Source organism: Schistocerca cancellata, chromosome 12 (assembly GCF_023864275.1).
Source record: "Schistocerca cancellata isolate TAMUIC-IGC-003103 chromosome 12, iqSchCanc2.1, whole genome shotgun sequence".
In the NCBI taxonomy this organism is placed as follows: domain Eukaryota; kingdom Metazoa; phylum Arthropoda; class Insecta; order Orthoptera; family Acrididae; genus Schistocerca; species Schistocerca cancellata.
Window position 1 is genome coordinate 157,466,918 of NC_064637.1, and position 18,145 is coordinate 157,485,062.

Below are 18,145 nucleotides of genomic sequence, written 5' to 3' on the forward strand. Positions count from 1 at the left end.
ACCCGGGAACCCGGGCGTGGGAAGCGAGAACGCTACCGCACGACCACGAGCTGCGGACTGATGATATACAGATATCGCTCCTTTCCTGTAGTTTACAAATAACAAATCGCAACAACGAAGGGCTAGGTCATTCAGATGTTGAAGTAATGAGTAATTCTGACATCAGGCCCAGGGTATACTTCACCATTTACAGCGGTTTGCGGAATGTGTACAGGGTGTTTCAGAATGGATGTATCAAACGTCTTGGTGTTACAGATCGTCATGGGGAATACAGACCATCACACAGGAATTCCAAACTGCATCAGGATCTACTGCAAGTACTATGATAGTTAGACGGAGGGGAGAAAACTTGGATTTCGTTGTCGACCGGCCGTTAAATGCCAAACGACACCTCGCCTGGTGTGAGGATAGTAAACATCGGACGATTGAACAGTGGAAAACCTGTGTGGAGTGACGAATGACGGTACAAAATGTGGCGATCCGATGGCAGGATCTGGGAATGGCGCATTCCCGGTGAACGTCATTTGCCATCGTGTGTAGTGCCAACAGTAAAATTCGGAGGCGATGGTGTTATGGTGTGGTCGTGTTTTTCATGGAGGGGGCTTGCACCCCTTGTTGTTTTGCGTGGCACTATCATAGCACGGGCCTACATTGATGATGTAAGCACCTTCTTTCTTCCTACTGTTAAAGAGCAATTCGGGGATGGTGACTGCATCCCTCATCATGATCGAGCGCTTGTTCATAATGCACGGCCTGAGGCGGAGTGGTTACGGAACAGTAACATCCCTGTAATGGACTGGCCTGCACAGAGTCCTGACCTGAATCCTATAGAACACCTTTGGAATGTTCTGGAACGCCGACTTCGTGCCAGGCCTCACCGACCGACATCGATGCCTCTCCTCAGTGCAGCACTCCGTGAAGAATGGGCTGCCATTCCCCAAGCACCTGGATCTGTCATCGAGGCTAAGGGTGGGCCAACACCATGTTGAATTCCAGCATTACCGATTGAGGGCGCCACGAACTTATAAGTAATTTTCAGTCAGGTGTCCGGATACTTTTGATCGCATAGTGTATGTCGTTACTATGGTCTTAGTCCGAGGACTAGTTTGACGCAGTTCTCCACACTACTGCATGCTGTGCAAGCCTCATCTTCTTCTTCGGTTATCAACCCACAGGTTGGTTGGCAGCAGCACGCCATTCCGTTCTTTTGTCAACTTTCTTCTTCATATCTGCATAGGTCTGGCACCCGATGTCATTTATTACTTGTTGAATGTAGCTTAATCTAGGTCGTCCTCGGCGAGTTCTTCCTTCAATGATTCCTTCTAATATTCTCTTAATGAAATTGTTATGCCGTAAAATGTGACCTATGAAGGTTATTCTTCTTTTCTGTATATTTCGCCAAAGAGATCTGTTTTCTTTCACTCTTCTGAGGACATCTTCGTTTGTAGCCTTGTCTCGCCAGCTGATTTTTTCCATTCTCCGGTAGCACCACATTTCGAATGCCTCTAATCTTCTCTTTTCTTCTTTTCCACAAGTCCAAGTTTCACATCCGTAAAGGGCTGTACTCCACACATAGGTTTTCATGACTCTCTTTCTTACGTCTAAACTAACATTTCTACTCGTCAGTAAGTTTCTTTTTCCATTGAATGCTATTTTGGCAAGTTGTATTCTGTTTTTAATGTCACTTTTGCTCCTTCCATCTGCTGTTATTTTGCTACCTAAGTAGTTAAATTCTGTAACCTGCCCTAGTTTCTCTCCCTTTATTGTTATTCGTATGGGTTCATTGTAGTTCAGGGCGCCACTCACCATCACTTTAGTCTTTTTCTTATTTATTTTCATTCCATACTGTTCTTTTAAGGTGTTTTCCATTTCATTGAGTGCGGCTTCTAAATCTTCTTTCCTTTCTGTAATTATGGCGATATCATCTGCATATCGCAACATATCTATTTTCATTCCGTTAAGTTTTATTCCTACTTCAATATTCTCTCTTATTTTGTCTATTGCTTCTTGGATATATGCGTTGAAAATTACTGGAGATAGTGGGCATCCCTGTCTCACTCCTTTCCTTATTCTTGCTGTTTCTTCTTTGTTTTCCTTCTTAACTAAGGCTGTTTCATTTTGGTATATTTTAAAGATTATCCTTCTATCATTATATTTCAGACCAGCCTTCTTCAGAATTCTAAACATTTCTGGCCATACAACATTGTCAAATGCCTTTTCGAGGTCTACGAAGGCTATAAATACTTGTTTGTTTTTGGAAATTTGTTTCTCAATTATTAGTCTTAAAGATAAGATTGCTTCCCTCGTCCCTACACCGCTTCTAAAACCGAATTGGTCTTCACTTAGAGTGCTATTCAATTGGTTTTCAACTCTTTTCAAAATTATTCTTATTAGAATTTTTGATGCGTGTGAAAGAAGACTGAGTGTTCGATGGTTTTCACAGTCCATAGTAGATGCTTTCTTAGGTATGGGGAATATGATGCATTTCTGATAGTCTTCAGGAACTTCACCTGTTTTGTATATTTTCTGTATGAGTTGTAGTAATGTAGCTTTCATTTTGTCTCCTGATTTCTTAATTAGTTCAGAAGGTATATCATCAACACCTGCCGCTTTCTTATCTGGTAGTTCTTTTAGTGCTTTTTCAAATTCATCTTTCAGAATTGTGTCCCCTAGTTCTTCTTTCTCTACTTCTTCGCTTAATTCTATCATATTATCTGTTAGAGGGTCTCCTTGATATAGCTCTTCAATGTATTCTTGCCATCTCTTCAGCGTGTCATATCCAAATAGTACCTTGCCCTCTTTGTTCTTTATAGTTCCTGAAGATTTTACTTTCCGTTTAGCAAAGTTTTGTTTTATTGTTCTGTAGGCCAAGTCAGTTTTTCCTTTAACCATGTTTTCCTCCACCTCTTTACAAATGCTGTTGAGGTAATTTTCTTTTGCTTTCCTAGATTCTCTGTTTATTTGGTTTCTAAGCTTTCTATATTTGTTTTCGCTTTGCTCGTCAAAGGCATTTTTGTATAGTCTTCTTTCTTCCATTAGACAAATTATTTCAGGTGTTATCCACTCTTTCCTGTTTACAGGTTTGGCTTTCCCAATAAATTCTTCTGCTGCTTTATGTATGCCTTCTTTGATTTGTTTCCACTCCTCGTTAGTACTCCCGGGAATAATGTTTGATGCCATCTCATCAGTTTTCCGTGCATAAGGGATCACTAGTTCTTCAGACTTTAGGTTATCTCTGTTCCATACTTTGTTCGTTTTTCTCTCTAATCGCTTGAGTTTGAGTAAGCATTTCATCATTACAAGGTTGTGATCACTATTAATATCCGCAGACGGGTAGCTTCTGCAGTCCTTGATTTGGTTTTTAAAACGCGATTTTACTAATATATAGTCGATTTGGTGTCTTCTAGTATCTCCTGGGGCTTTCCACGTGTACCTTCTTCTTTTATGGTGGTTGAAAAGGGAGTTCGCTATGACCAACTTGTTTTTGGCACAAAATTCAATTAGCCGGCTTCCTCTTTCGTTTCTATCTCCTAGACCATATTTCCCTACAATTCCGTCAACTTTCTCTTCTCCAACACTAGCATTCCAATCTCCCATTATAATTAAGTTCTCTTCACCTTTAACATAATTTATAACTTTGTTGATGTCTTCATACACTGTTTCTATTACATCGTCTTCTTCTGCCGATGTCGGCATATAGACTTGTACTATTACCGTGTTCTTTGGTTTGGTTCCAATTTTGACTAGTATTATCCTAGAGTTAAATTGCACATATCCTGTGACTAGATTCCCGAGTTTTCCTTTTAGAATTATTCCAACTCCACCGATTCCAGTTGTTCCTTGGTTAGTACCTGTATGAATGATACGATAATTTCCTGATCTGAAGTCTCCTGGTTCAGGCCATCGCATCTCAGATATTCCTATTATGTCTGTTCCCATTCTGTCCATCTCTAGTTTGAGGTTCTCTAATTTCCCGCATTGGAGGAGTGTTCTTACATTCCATGTTGCTATTTTTAGTGTATTCTTCAACTTTGCCTGACCTTCCATTGTCCCCACCCGGAGATCCGATTGGGGGACTATTACTCCGGATTTATGTTTAACAGAAGATTCTGGCATGGTGCGCTACTGATTCTTGGGATATCTTGAGTGATCTTTAATGGAGTGGTTTCCCGTTGCCTTCTCCATCCTATGCCGTTGACTGTGAAGTTCTTCCGCCTTTAGGAGCAATTTTCTCACTCCAAGGACAAGAGAGTGCCCTGCCTCTATCCGCTCATCCGCTCTCTTTGAGACCGTTGGCACTTGATAGGGGGCGTTTCCTTATCCCGGGAAACACTCGGTCGTCAGAGCCTCGTTAGCAATAACAGGGTGTACCGTGCAGCAATCCTTAGCTGCAACTCGGGTAGGTGAGGTTGACATTTGTACAGGAGAGGCTGTTAGAGTCGCTTCACTGTACCTTACAGCCTCATCATCTCCTTATAACTACATCAACCTACATCCCTCTCAATCTGCTTACTGTAATTTTGCCCTGGTGTTGTTCTAAACTTTTTATTCGCTACACTTCTGTCTATTAAGAACAATAGCTTTATCTCGGAACTCTTCCATTTGGTCCGTGTTTGCATAGAAAAACAACAATACGGGAATTGTGAGTCCGCCTTGTTGCAAAACACTGTTTGTTTGGGGAATAAGTAAGTAAATGAATAACAAAGTGTTTTGTATCAGGGAGGATTCACAATTCCCATGCTGTTGTCTATTGAGAAATTAATTATTCCCTCCGGAATGAAGTTTCACTCTGCAAAAAAGTGTGCGATAATCTGAAACTTCCCGACAGGTTAAAACTGTGTGCCAGGCGGTACTCGAAGCTGGGACCTTTGGCTTTCGTTGGCACGTGCTCTGCCGACTGAGGTACCCAAGCAGGACTCACGACCCGTCCTCACAGCTTTACTTTCGCCAGTAAGTCATCTCCTATCTTCTAAACTTAACACAAGTTCTCTTGTAGACCAGGCGGGACTGGAAATCCTCAAACAAAGGATAATTCAGAGACGTTTCTGACGGAAGTACAGCTGTGAGAACTGGTCGTGAGGAGTGCTCTGATAGCTCAGTTGGCAGAGAACTTGCTCCTGAGAGACGAACGTCCCAGCTTCGAATCCCGGCATGGCAAACCTGCCGGGAACCAGTCCTTGATGCCACAGAATGTGTCCTATCAAGCGAGCCCATCTTCTAGTCATACTGTACCAAACCTTGCACACTTATTCAGTTCAGTACCTTTTTATTAGATATCAGCTGTACCAATCTACCAATCTAATCTTCAGCATTCTTCTGTAGCACCACATTTCAAAAGCTTCTATTCCCTTTCGTCTGAATTGCTTATCTTCGACGTTCCACGTCCGTGCAGCACTATTCTAACACTTTATATTCAGCGTTAAAAATTTGTTATTTTTCAAATAAATCTTTCCTTGTTGTTGCCAGTCTGCATTTCTATTCTCTTTACTTTTCGTGTAGTCCAGTACTATGTCGGACAAATAGGAAAACTCGTCTATTATTTTTAGCGTCTAGAGCGGTTCTAGGCGCTTCAGTCCGGAACCGCGCTGCTGCTATGGTCGTAGGTTCGGATCCTGTTTCGGGCATGGATGCGTGTGCTGTCCTTAGGTTAGTTAGGTTTAAGTAATTCTAAGTCTGGGGAACTGATGACCTCAGATGGTAACTCCGTTAGTGCTCAGAGCCATTTTTAGCGTCTCATTTCGTAATCGAATTACCTCAGCAGCACCTCGCTTTATTTGACTACTCTTCATTATTAATTTTCTTATTCTGATTTATCTTTTGTTATAAGCTTTTTTCAGGACACTGTGTTCATCGTTCACCCGATCTTCGAAAGCCTTTGCCGTCTCAGAGAATTAGTTTATGAAGGGCAAACTTTAATGTTTTCTTATTTCCCTTACATCAACTGTTAATTTCTCCTGCTAATTTTACCTGTCTTGTCTTTACTGCTTACTCACTATACAGAGAAAAGAACAAGGGCAGTAGTCCCCAGTGAATGTAATTTGCTTCTCAGTTACTGCTTACCTTTTATTTCCTTCGATTCTTATAATTGTGTCTTATTTATTAAAATGAAATGCGTGGCTTCAGAATCCCTGAGAATCTAATGAGAATGGCGCAAGCTTGTATGGAAGGGTCAAAGGCTGCAGTACGTGTCTGAGGAGCCACATCAAAAACATTCGAGACTGAGACAGGCCTCAGACAAAGGGACGCTCTCCCATGTGTTCTGTTCAATGTCATCTTAGTGTAGGGAACAGGAGTGGGCTGGAGTAGAGATGGAAGGTAACTTCAGTTGTCTCGCGTATGCAGATGACATAGTACTACTAAGTGAATCAAAGCATGAGTTGAAAGGAAGGTACCACAAAATGGACAATTGTGCACAGAAGGTAGGGCTCAAAGTGAATCGAGACAAAACAGAGTTCATGCAATTAGGAAGACGACTAGAGCAGGAAGAAGATGTTCAAGAGAGTGCACCAGTTCAGATACTTGGGATCTTGGTTTACTACGGACAACAACATAAAAATGGACATTAAGGAAAGAATAGCAGTGGGAACGAAATGCATGCTTTCCCTCAGAGAGACGCTCGGCTCTAAATCGATCTCAGTGAACACGAAAATCTACAACACAGTGATATGCCCAGTAATGTATGGTTTAGAAACATGGAGCATGACTAAGCGAGAAAGGGAAAAACTATTAATATCTGAAAGAATAGTAATGAGCAAGACATTGGGACCAGTTTCAGATAACGGATAATGGAAGAGGAGGATAAACGAGGATATCTACCTTCAGATGCGACAACCAACTATCCTACAGGAGATAAAGAGCAAAAGAATACAAAGGGTGGGCCATGTAGCCCGTATGCCAGATGGAAGACAGGCAAAGATGGCACCAAACGCCCCATTCGAAGACCAAGGCAGCGCTGGATGGACGACCTGGCGAAGGACCTAGCAGCCCTGGGAACTGAAGACACCTGCAGGAACCGGAAGGAATGGAGGCAGTTTGTGTGTGGAAGCAGCGCTTGGCCTGCAGTGCCTGGGGTCGCTGGCTCGTATCTATTTCGTATAAGTTGTAGATAATCCTCCACCCCCCTGTGTTATTCCCTTGATAACTTCTGACTTTCGAAGAGTGTATGCCAGTCAACGTTGTCAAAAAGTTTGCTAAATCTGTGATTAGTCCTTTCGGCTTTCTTAGGATCTAAGGAAAGTCGTAGGGTCAATGTCACCTAGCGTGTCCCAACATTTCTCTGGAGATGACACCATGTCAGTCTCTATCAATGATTCCTACCTTCTCTCGTTGCCATAAATTCTTTGCTGAACTGAAAATGTCTCCACTAAATAATTTCCTCAGGGTTGGGATTCGATTCCGTGGCTGGTGAGTAAGGTCGACGTTCCTACAATTCCAACTTCATGTCAGATTAAATTTCATCACATCGGGAATGAGAGGTGTTGCGTTTGCATGCTTAAGAGTGTACGCAGCTCTCATTTAAATGGTCTCACTTAAGATAAATACACTCCTGGAAATGGAAAAAAGAACACATTGACACCGGTGTGTCAGACCCACCATACTTGCTCCGGACACTGCGAGAGGGCTGTACAAGCAATGATCACACGCACGGCACAGCGGACACACCAGGAACCGCGGTGTTGGCCGTCGAATGGCGCTAGCTGCGCAGCATTTGTGCACCGCCGCCGTCAGTGTCAGCCAGTTTGCCGTGGCATACGGAGCTCCATCGCAGTCTTTAACACTGGTAGCATGCCGCGACAGCGTGGACGTGAACCGTATGTGCAGTTGACGGACTTTGAGCGAGGGCGTATAGTGGGCATGCGGGAGGCCGGGTGGACGTACCGCCGAATTGCTCAACACGTGGGGCGTGAGGTCTCCACAGTACATCGATGTTGTCGCCAGTGGTCGGCGGAAGGTGCACGTGCCCGTCGACCTGGGACCGGACCGCAGCGACGCACGGATGCACGCCAAGACCGTAGGATCCTACGCAGTGCCGTAGGGGACCGCACCGCCACTTCCCAGCAAATTAGGGACACTGTTGCTCCTGGGGTATCGGCGAGGACCATTCGCAACCGTCTCCATGAAGCTGGGCTACGGTCCCGCACACCGTTAGGCCGTCTTCCGCTCACGCCCCAACATCGTGCAGCCCGCCTCCAGTGGTGTCGCGACAGGCGTGAATGGAGGGACGAATGGAGACGTGTCGTCTTCAGCGATGAGAGTCGCTTCTGCCTTGGTGTCAATGATGGTCGTATGCGTGTTTGGCGCCGTGCAGGTGAGCGCCACAATCAGGACTGCATACGACCGAGGCACACAGGGCCAACACCCGGCATCATGGTGTGGGGAGCGATCTCCTACACTGGCCGTACACCACTGGTGATCGTCGAGGGGACACTGAATAGTGCACGGTACATCCAAACCGTCATCGAACCCATCGTTCTACCATTCCTAGACCGGCAAGGGAACTTGCTGTTCCAACAGGACAATGCACGTCCGCATGTATCCCGTGCCACCCAACGTGCTCTAGAAGGTGTAAGTCAACTACCCTGGCCAGCAAGATCTCCGGATCTGTCCCCCATTGAGCATGTTTGGGACTGGATGAAGCGTCGTCTCACGCGGTCTGCACGTCCAGCACGAACGCTGGTCCAACTGAGGCGCCAGGTGGAAATGGCATGGCAAGCCGTTCCACAGGACTACATCCAGCATCTCTACTCTCGTCTCCATGGGAGAATAGCAGCCTGCATTGCTGCGAAAGGTGGATATACACTGTACTAGTGCCGACATTGTGCATGCTCTGTTGCCTGTGTCTATGTGCCTGTGGTTCTGTTAGTGTGATCGTGTGATGTATCTGACCCCAGGAATGTGTCAATAAAGTTTCCCCTTCCTGGGACAATGAATTCACGGTGTTCTTATTTCAATTTCCAGGAGTGTATTTCGTATAAGTTGTAGATAATCCTCCACCCCTCTGTGTTATTCCCTTGATAACTTCTGACTTTCGAAGAGTGTATGCCAGTCAACGTTGTCAAAAAGTTTGCTAAATCTGTGATTAGTCCTTTCGTCTTTCTTAGGATCTAAGGAAAGTCGTAGGGTCAATGTCACCCAGCGTGTCCCAACATTTCTCTGGAGATGACACCATGTCAGTCTCTATCAATGATTCCTACCTTATCTCGTTGCCATAAATTCTTTGCTGAACTGAAAATGTCCCCACTAAATAATTTCCTCAGGGTTGGGATTCGATTCCGTGGCTGGTGAGTAAGGTCGACGTTCCTACAATTCCAACTTCATGTCAGATTAAATTTCATCACATCGGGAATGGGAGGTGTTGCATTTGCATTCTTAAGAGTGTACGCAGCTCTCATTTAAATGGTCTCACTTAAGATAAATATTAACTTTGTGCAGGATACAAACTGACAAATAGACAGTAACATAAATCGTTGACTGCTAAAATACTATACTTATTGACCCATCTTAAGGATATATACTCGCATAAAAAGCAGTGCGAATCAAAATGACCACTAAGTGGGTCAAAATAGAGACAGGTTCACCAACAGACGAGGAGCGCTAGCCTAGAAATAAATTCTGAGGCCCCAACCCCTCAGGCAATTTGCCCTTACTTCTTTTAAGTATCTTCTAAAAGAATACAATTTCATTTTATTAATTTAGAGATTCTATCGTGCATTTTTCCCCTATTACTATACAGAGTGAGTCACGTAACGTTACCGCTGGATATCTTTCGTAAACCACATCAAATACTGAGGAATCGATTCCACAGACCGAGGAGAGGGGCTAGTGTAATTGGTTAATACAAACCATAAAAAAATGCAAGGAAGTATGTTTTTTAACACAAACCTACGTTTTTTAAATGGAACCACGTTAGTTTTGTTAGCACATCTAAACATATAAACAAATACGTAATTAGTGCCATTTGTTGCATTGTAAAATGTTAATTACATCCGGAGATATTGTAACCTAAAGTTGACGCTTGAGTACCATTCCTCCGCTGTTCGATCGTGTGTACCGGAGAGCACCGAATTACGTAGGGATCAAAAGGGAACGGTGATGGACCTTAGGTACAGAAGAGACTGGAACAGCACATTACGTCCACATGCTAACACCTTTTTATTGGTCTTTTTCACTGACGCACATGTACATTACCATGAAGGGTGAGGTACACGTACACACGTAGTTTCCGTTTTCAATTACGGAGTGGAATAGAGTGTGTCCCGACATGTCAGGCCAATAGATGTTCAATGTGGTGGCCATCATGTACCGTGTGTACCGTGATGTGCGTACAACCCCAGAGGATATGAAACAACGTATTGTGGCAGCCTGCGGCGACATTACACCAGATGTACTGCGGCGTGTACGACATCCATTACGCCAGAGATTGCAATTGCGTGCAGCAAATGATGGCCACCACATTGAACATCTATTGGCCTGACATGTCGGGACACACTCTATTCCACTCCGTAATTGAAAACGGAAACCATGTGTATACGTGTACCTCACCCCTCATGGTAATGTACACGTGAGTCAGTGAAAAAGACCAGTAAAAAGGTGTTAGCATGTGGACGTAATGTGTTGTTCCAGTCTCTTCTGTACCTAAGGTCCATCACCGTTCCCTTTGGATCCCTACGTAATTCGGTGCTCTCCGATACACACGATCGAACAGCGGAGGAGTGGTACCCAAGCGTCAACTTTAGGTTACAATATCTCCGGATGTAATTAACATTTTACAATGGAACAAACGGCACTGATTACGTATTTGTTTATATGTTCAGATGTGCTATCAAAACTAACGGGGTTCGATTTAAAAAAAAAACGTAGGTTTGTGTTAAAAAACGTACTTCCGTGCATTTTTTATGGTTTGTATTAAACAATTACACTAGGCCCTCTCCTCACGTTCGGTCTGTGGAATCGATTCGTCAGTATTTGATGGGGTTTACGAAATATATCCAGCGGTAATTTTAGGTGACTCAACCTGTATATTTGTTTCACAATGAGAAATGCCTTCAGAGTGATACTAAATAATTCTGTACGCAAGAGGTGCCACAGAACGACAATGGCCCGTGTCCTGTACGAATGTCAGTAAATGAAATAACACTTCAAAATCCCCCAGTTTCCGCATCGCAAAAGCTCCAACGCGGTCAAGTGGAGTTTAGGTTTTTTTCCCCGTTTCAAACACAATGTCTCTTCTGGTATATTTTTCCACACAGCTGCTACGGATGACATGTATTGTTCCCACTAGTTATTGTTTTACACTTGCCAGTGTAGAATACCGCTTGCAGCGCAGATATTTCCTAAACCTTTATTCGGCAAGGGACCAATAGAAGTTAGTGCACATTCTGAATATTTTCATCATTAGCAAGAGCTAGCTCATTTTACAATGCGATATTCCATGTAGTTTGCCCACGTCCGTTTGAAAATGTGTGTTGCGGCACAGTCTAGATTTTTCAGAAACTGCACGCAACAGACCACATTCAGTGCCGCATTACTGCCATAAACACAGTTACCTGAAGCGTGTCAGCGGCAGACTATACAGTGTGGCGAGGAACGGCGCCCCAGTGTCCTGTCTGTTTTAGAAAATCAAATCCAGACGTTTTGTGTCAGAACGGTTAAAAGCTTTAGTAAAGCCGCCATTTTCCATTGTACCTGTTGTGGATTGGCAAGAGAGCCAACCCGGTATGAGAGGAAGCCGAAAGGCACGCGTTTTAGCTCACGCAGGCTGGCGTGAGGTCTGGAACAGGACAAGGAAATGAGACTAGCAAAAAAGGACGTAGCTGCTGGAATACTTAACTTTAATCCATAAATGGTGAACATAGCTCTTGACAGTATATGTTTTACAGCATCGATAGTAACTGAACATGGCGCCTTGCTAGGTCGTAGCAAATGACGTAGCTGACGGCTATGCTAACTATCGTCTCTGCAAATGAGAGCGTATTTTGTCAGTGAACCATCGCTAGCAAAGTCGGGTGTACAACTGGGGCGAGTGCTAGGGAGTCTCTCTAGACCTGCCGTGTGGCGGCGCTCGGTCTGCAATCACTAATAGTGGCGACACGTGGGTCCGACGTATACTAACGGACCGCGGCCGATTTAAAGGCTACCACCTAGCAAGTGTGGTGTCTGGCGGTGACACCACACTACCTATACACGGCTTTTCACTTGCCTGGACAAAATGGAATGACCAACAAAAATAATTTGTTCCCACTTTTAGTGTAAATAAGCAAGACGTCGTTGACGAATAACAAAATGAAACGGGGAGGCAGTGTCAAACCTCGTGGAATCCACATTGTAGTTGTCCGCCATATAAGGACATTATCTTGTATAATTTGTTACATCATGTCTAATAACGTCTAAATGAGTCCTGAATGATAAATGTTAATCAAGTATTGCATTTTTTATTTGCTTTTGTTGTAGCACTATCGATTTCAGAAAATACACTCAACAGATAATATTAACGCATTGGGATGAGGCAGGCTCGTCCTTACAGAGATTAGCGATCGCGGCTCATTTTCCAGAAACGAGTGGAGTGAAAGAACAGGTGGGAATGCACCACGTCTCTTTTTATGATCAGAGCTGACTTTGAGGAAGAGCAGAGTAATTAGCACTTACCCCTACTGACAAATTTCCAATTCGTTTCGCTGTACTATGTTTTTGATCAGCAAAAACTAGTAGTTGTACTTTCTGTTTTCCCCGTTGACGTCAAACGAGAAAAAACAGCAGACCACCTATGGAACTTTGTCGGTCACCCTTTCTTATTGTGGGGAGCTTTACTCGCGATGTAAACCTTTTGGTAAAGCATCAGCTTACTATCCTACTCAATCACGCAATTAAGGGTTATCACAAAATATATTACGCTACTGGGCAATAAAATTGCAATACTTGACCAGATAGGATTGACGGAGCGCATTGAGGGAGTTCGAAGAAGAGCAGCACAAAAAGGGGTTCAAATGGCTCTGAGCACTATGGAACTTAACATCTGAGGTCATCAGTCCCCTAGAACGTAGAACTACTTGAATCTAACTAACCTAAGGGCATCACACACATCCATGCCCGAGGCAGGATTCCAACCTGCGACCGTAGCAGCAGCGCGGTTCCCGACTGAAGCGCCTAGAACCGCTCGGCCATAGTGGCAAGCTTTAGGGAGTCATGTAACAACTGAAAATGCTATATTCTCTTTTCTCTGTGAGGTAGTGAATGGAATAAAGAAAATATCTCTAACGCTACGCATATTTTTTGATTTAACTAAGGCGTTTGATTGTGTTGATCACAAAATATTGCTCCAGAAACTGGACCATTACAGACTACAGGGAGTTGCTCACAATTGTTTCACATCTTACTTTAGCAACAGACAGCAAAATGTCATTATTCTCAATGTTGAGAGTGGCTGTGATGTGGAGTCTGAGTGGGGTACGGTCAAGTACGGGGTGCCCCAGGGATCAGTGTTGGGGCCACTCCTGGTTCCTTATTTATATAAGTGGTATTCCCTGTAGTATTACAGGTAACTCTAAAATATTTAGGCTTGCTGATGACACTAGCTTGGTAGTAAAGGATGTTGTGTGCAACATTGCCTCGGTTTCAAATAGTGCAGTTCATGAAAGTTCGTGGCTTTTAGAAAATAAGCTAACGCTAAATCACAGTAAGACTCAGCTTTTACAGTTTCTAACACACAATTCAACAAAACACGACGTTTTAATTTCACAGAATGGGCATATGATTAGTGAAACCGAACAGTTGAAATTTATAGGTGTTCAGATAGATAGTAAGCTGTCGTGGGAAGCCCACGTTCAGGATCTTGTTCAAAGACTTAATGCTGCCACTTTTACTATTCGAAAGGTATCTGGAGCGAGTGATCGTTCGACACGAAAATTAATCTACTTTGCTTATTTTCATCCGCTTATTTCGTACGGTATTTTATTTTGGTGGAACTCTTCGCATTCTCAAAGTATATTTTTGGCCCTGAAACGGGCGAATCGGGCAATAAGTGGTGTAAGTTCACGAACCTCTTGTCGACCCCTGCTCACTAGTCTGGATATTCTGACATTGGTCTGTCTCTCTCTCTCTCTCTCTCTCTCTCTCTCTCTCTCTCTCTCTCTCTCTTTCTCTAATGTGTGTGTGTGTACTCTTTACTGTCGTTCCTTTTTAACAGTATCAGTTTATTCCCAAGAATAAGCAGCTTTCACTCAGTTAATACTCGGCAGAACATGCATTTGGATCGCTCTTCCTTAACTTTGCGTACAAAGGTGTGCAGTATACTGCTGCATCCATTTTCAATAAGCTACCACAAGAATTCAAAAATCTTAGCAGTAATCCACTCGCTTTCCAATCGAAACTGAAGAGTTTCCTCATGGCACACTCCTATTCTGTTGAGGAGTTCTTCCAAAAATTAAGCTTATTCCTATGTTATATTGTTGATTGCGTTTGCTTAAACTTATGGCTTGACTTTTTTTTGGGTTCATAAACATTTTATTTTATCTGTTATTACTTTTATGTTGTAGTTTCACGTACTGCCACGTCCATGAATTTGGAGATTTGCTCCTCAATTTGGTCCTTCGGAACTAGACGTATGAATGAATAAAAAGTATATATATTTGTTAGGAGATTGTATTATGCCTCATGGAACATGGGGACGTGAACGTGGCGTCGTAGCAAGTCCCCACCGCATGCCACGGTACTTTGTAACAGTGTCTCTAAAGTAAATTTCGTCATTTTTTATTTTGTTTTTTCGCAGGGAAAAGTTCAGCCAAGAAACAGATACACGTAGACGACAAGGACGCTACACCTTGCACTATTTTCCGACATAGTCGCCACCGACATTGACGCATCTGTCGCAGCACGCAATCGGGTTGAAGGGAACACACTGGCAGAACTCGGTGCCCTGCGGCGCGAGGAACTGCCGCACAGCCTGCAGTTTAGAACCGACGTCCCGAGAGAGGCAGCCAACACTTCGGCAGTCAGTGTCTGCGTTCTTTCTCTGAACACGCAACACTAGCGGCCAACCATGTGACCAGACTTGAACTGTTCACCACACACGACCTGTAGGTGTTGACGGACGCCGGACGCAATAGTCCAGCGTCCATCGAATGTTTTTGCTCCAGAGGCAGTACGGACACTGTGGGAGGCAGCTCGCGCAGCCTATCGATCGATCGTACTGGTAACCTACATAAATAAGTATCTTATGAACCCTCAGTGGACTAGCTATATCAAGGGCACGGTATGGTGGCCTCTGGCCAGGAACCACTGATCGTTCGCAGTCGGCACTTTTCGGAACACTTCGTTACAACAATTTAACAAGTGCAGGCACTGCCTGCAGGGGGAGCGACTGCTAAAACAAATTTTTCGGAAATTTACTACTTCAGACGTACGTTCAAGTACGAGGTGCATTCAAGTTCAAAGGCCTCCGATTTTTTTTTCTAATTAACTACTCACCCAAAATCGATGAAACTGGCGTTACTTCTCGACGTAATCGCCCTGCAGACGTACACATTTTTCACAACGCTGACGCCATGGTTCCATGGCAGCGGCGAAGACTTCTTTAGGAGTCTGTTTTGACCACTGGAAAATCGCTGACGCAATAGCAGCACGGCTGGTGAATGTGCGGCCACGGAGAGTGTCTTTCATTGTTGGAAAAAGCCAAAAGTCACTAGGAGCCAGGTCAGGTGAGTAGGGAGCATGAGGAATGACTTCAAAGTTGTTATCACGAAGAAACTGTTGCGTAACGTTAGCTCGATGGGCAGGTGCGTTGTCTTGGTGAAACAGCACACGCGCAGCCCTTCCCGGACGTTTTTGTTGCAGTGCAGGAAGGAATTTGTTCTTCAAAACATTTTCGTAGGATGCACCTGTTACCGTAGTGCCCTTTGGAACGCAATGGGTAAGGATTACGCCCTCGCTGTCCCAGAACATGGACACCATCATTTTTTCAGCACTGGCGGTTACCCGAAATTTTTTTGGTGGCGGTGAATCTGTGTGCTTCCATTGAGCTGACTGACGCTTTGTTTCTGGATTGAAAAATGGCATCCACGTCTCATCCATTGTCACAACCGACGAAAAGAAAGTCCCATTCATGCTGTCGTTGCGCGTCAACATTGCTCGGCAACATGCCACACGGGCAGCCGTGTGGTCGTCCGTCAGCATTCGTGGCACCCACCTGGGTGACACTTTTAGCATTTTCAGGTCGTCATGCAGGATTGTGTGCACAGAACCCACAGAAATGCCAACTCTGGAGGCGATCTGTTCAACAGTCATTCGGCGATCCCCCAAAACAATTCTCTCCACTTTCTCGATCACGTCGTCAGACCGGCTTTTGCGAGCCCGAGGTTGTTTCAGTTTGTTGTCACACGATGTTCTGCCTTCATTAAACTGTCGCACCCACGAACGCACTTTCGACACATCCATAACTCCATCACCACATGTCTCCAACTGTCGATGAATTTCAATTGGTTTCACACCACGCAAATTCAGAAAAAGGATTATTGTACGCTGTTCAAGTAAGGAAAACGTCGCCATTTTAAGTATTTAAAACAGTTCTCATTGTCGCCGCTGTCGGTAAAATTCCATCTGCCGTACGGTGCTTCCATCTCTGGGACGTATTGACAATGAACGCGGCCTCATTTTAAAACAATGCGCATGTTTCAATCTTTTTCCAGTCCGGAGAAAAAATCGGAGGCCTTAGAACTTGAATGCACCTCGTATTGTAGTACAGCCAGTCTAATATTTACAGCTGTCAGCCAACTTTAAACGCGATCTTTAATACTGTCAACCAATTTTAAACGTAAGTCACCTTACGGTAAGTAGAATATGTACTTTACGTAACGTCAATGTAAGTATTCCATATTATCTGAATTTGCATCTTATACAGTGTACATATTGGTGACCCTCTTGTTCATTTGAAGAGCGAAAGCGGTAAATAGGTGGTTTGGCCAGAAAGTAACGCACCGCATTTTTTTTCTCAGTCGAAAACAATGCTACGAATGGGAAACGTTACGTATGTATTATTTGAATGAACGCGCGAAGTTTCAGTCACTTCCGACAGATAGCATAGCTGCAGGACAGTTTCAAAATGTCGTCTGTAGGTGATGTACGCTATAAGCAACGTGCCGTCTCTGAACTCCTCACTGCAGAGGAAGAAACTGTGGGGGAGCATTCACGAACGCTTGTGCAAAGTCCATGGACCATCTGCTGTCAATGGAAGAACAGTTAGTCGCTGGGCACGGAGGGTGAGGTCATCAGAAGGCGGTTCGGCGGAGCTCCACGATTTGTAGCGGTCGGGGAGACCATCTATGCCTGACTTGTTGCAGCGAGCTGATTTTCTCATTCGCCATTAGGGGATAAAGGATGACATTCGTGGAAGACATTTTGAGGTCGATGAGGAGGAGATCCACACAGTGAAGCACTGGCTCCGCCACCAGGACAAGGATTGGTGGCGACAAGTCATACACACCCTTCTGGAGGAAGGCCATAGAACGGGATGGAGATTACGTGGAGAAATAGGGTGTGTAGGTAAAACATCGTTCTTTCGTGTGCGTAATTCTCATTACATTCGATAAAGCATTGTTGAAGAAACAATGCGGTGCAGTACTTTCTGGGTAAACCTCGTAAAATATATGGAGTACTACTTGTGGCTGTTTAGGAAAACTTATTTCGTTTCAACTTCTTCTGTGCTTCGGGTTACTGCAATACTCAGCGACCTGAACCCAGTGACGCAGTAGTTGCCAGACAGAGTGCTGTTGTGTAAAGGGACGAATAATTTAGTGGTAACAGTAACTGTGCTTTTATTTAAATGCATTATGCAATATGATGGTACACCCACAGGTTAGCTGAGAGCGCTAATGCTCTGCTTCCTGGATTCGGGTAGGCGCGCCGGCCCCGGATCGAATCCGCCCGGCGGATTAACGTCGAGGGCACGTCTGCCGACCAGCCTGTATGTGGTTTTTAGGCGGTTTTCCACATCCCGCTAGATGACTACCGGGCTGGTCGCCACGTTCCGCCTCAGTTGCACGACTAGCACACATTTCTACGTTTACATCTACATCCATACGCCGCAAACCACTTGACGGTGTGTGGCGGAGGGTATCTTGGGTACCTCTATCGGTTCTCCCTTCTATTTCAGTCT

The 18,145-nt window shown here is 44.3% G+C and overlaps 1 protein-coding gene across 1 annotated transcript in view; it reads right to left on the reverse strand.

Annotated features, from left to right (window-relative positions):
* LOC126109546 (translation initiation factor IF-2) overlaps window positions 1-18,145 on the reverse strand; it is a 719,414-nt gene that overhangs the window by 172,005 nt on the left and 529,264 nt on the right. The window lies entirely within an intron of this gene.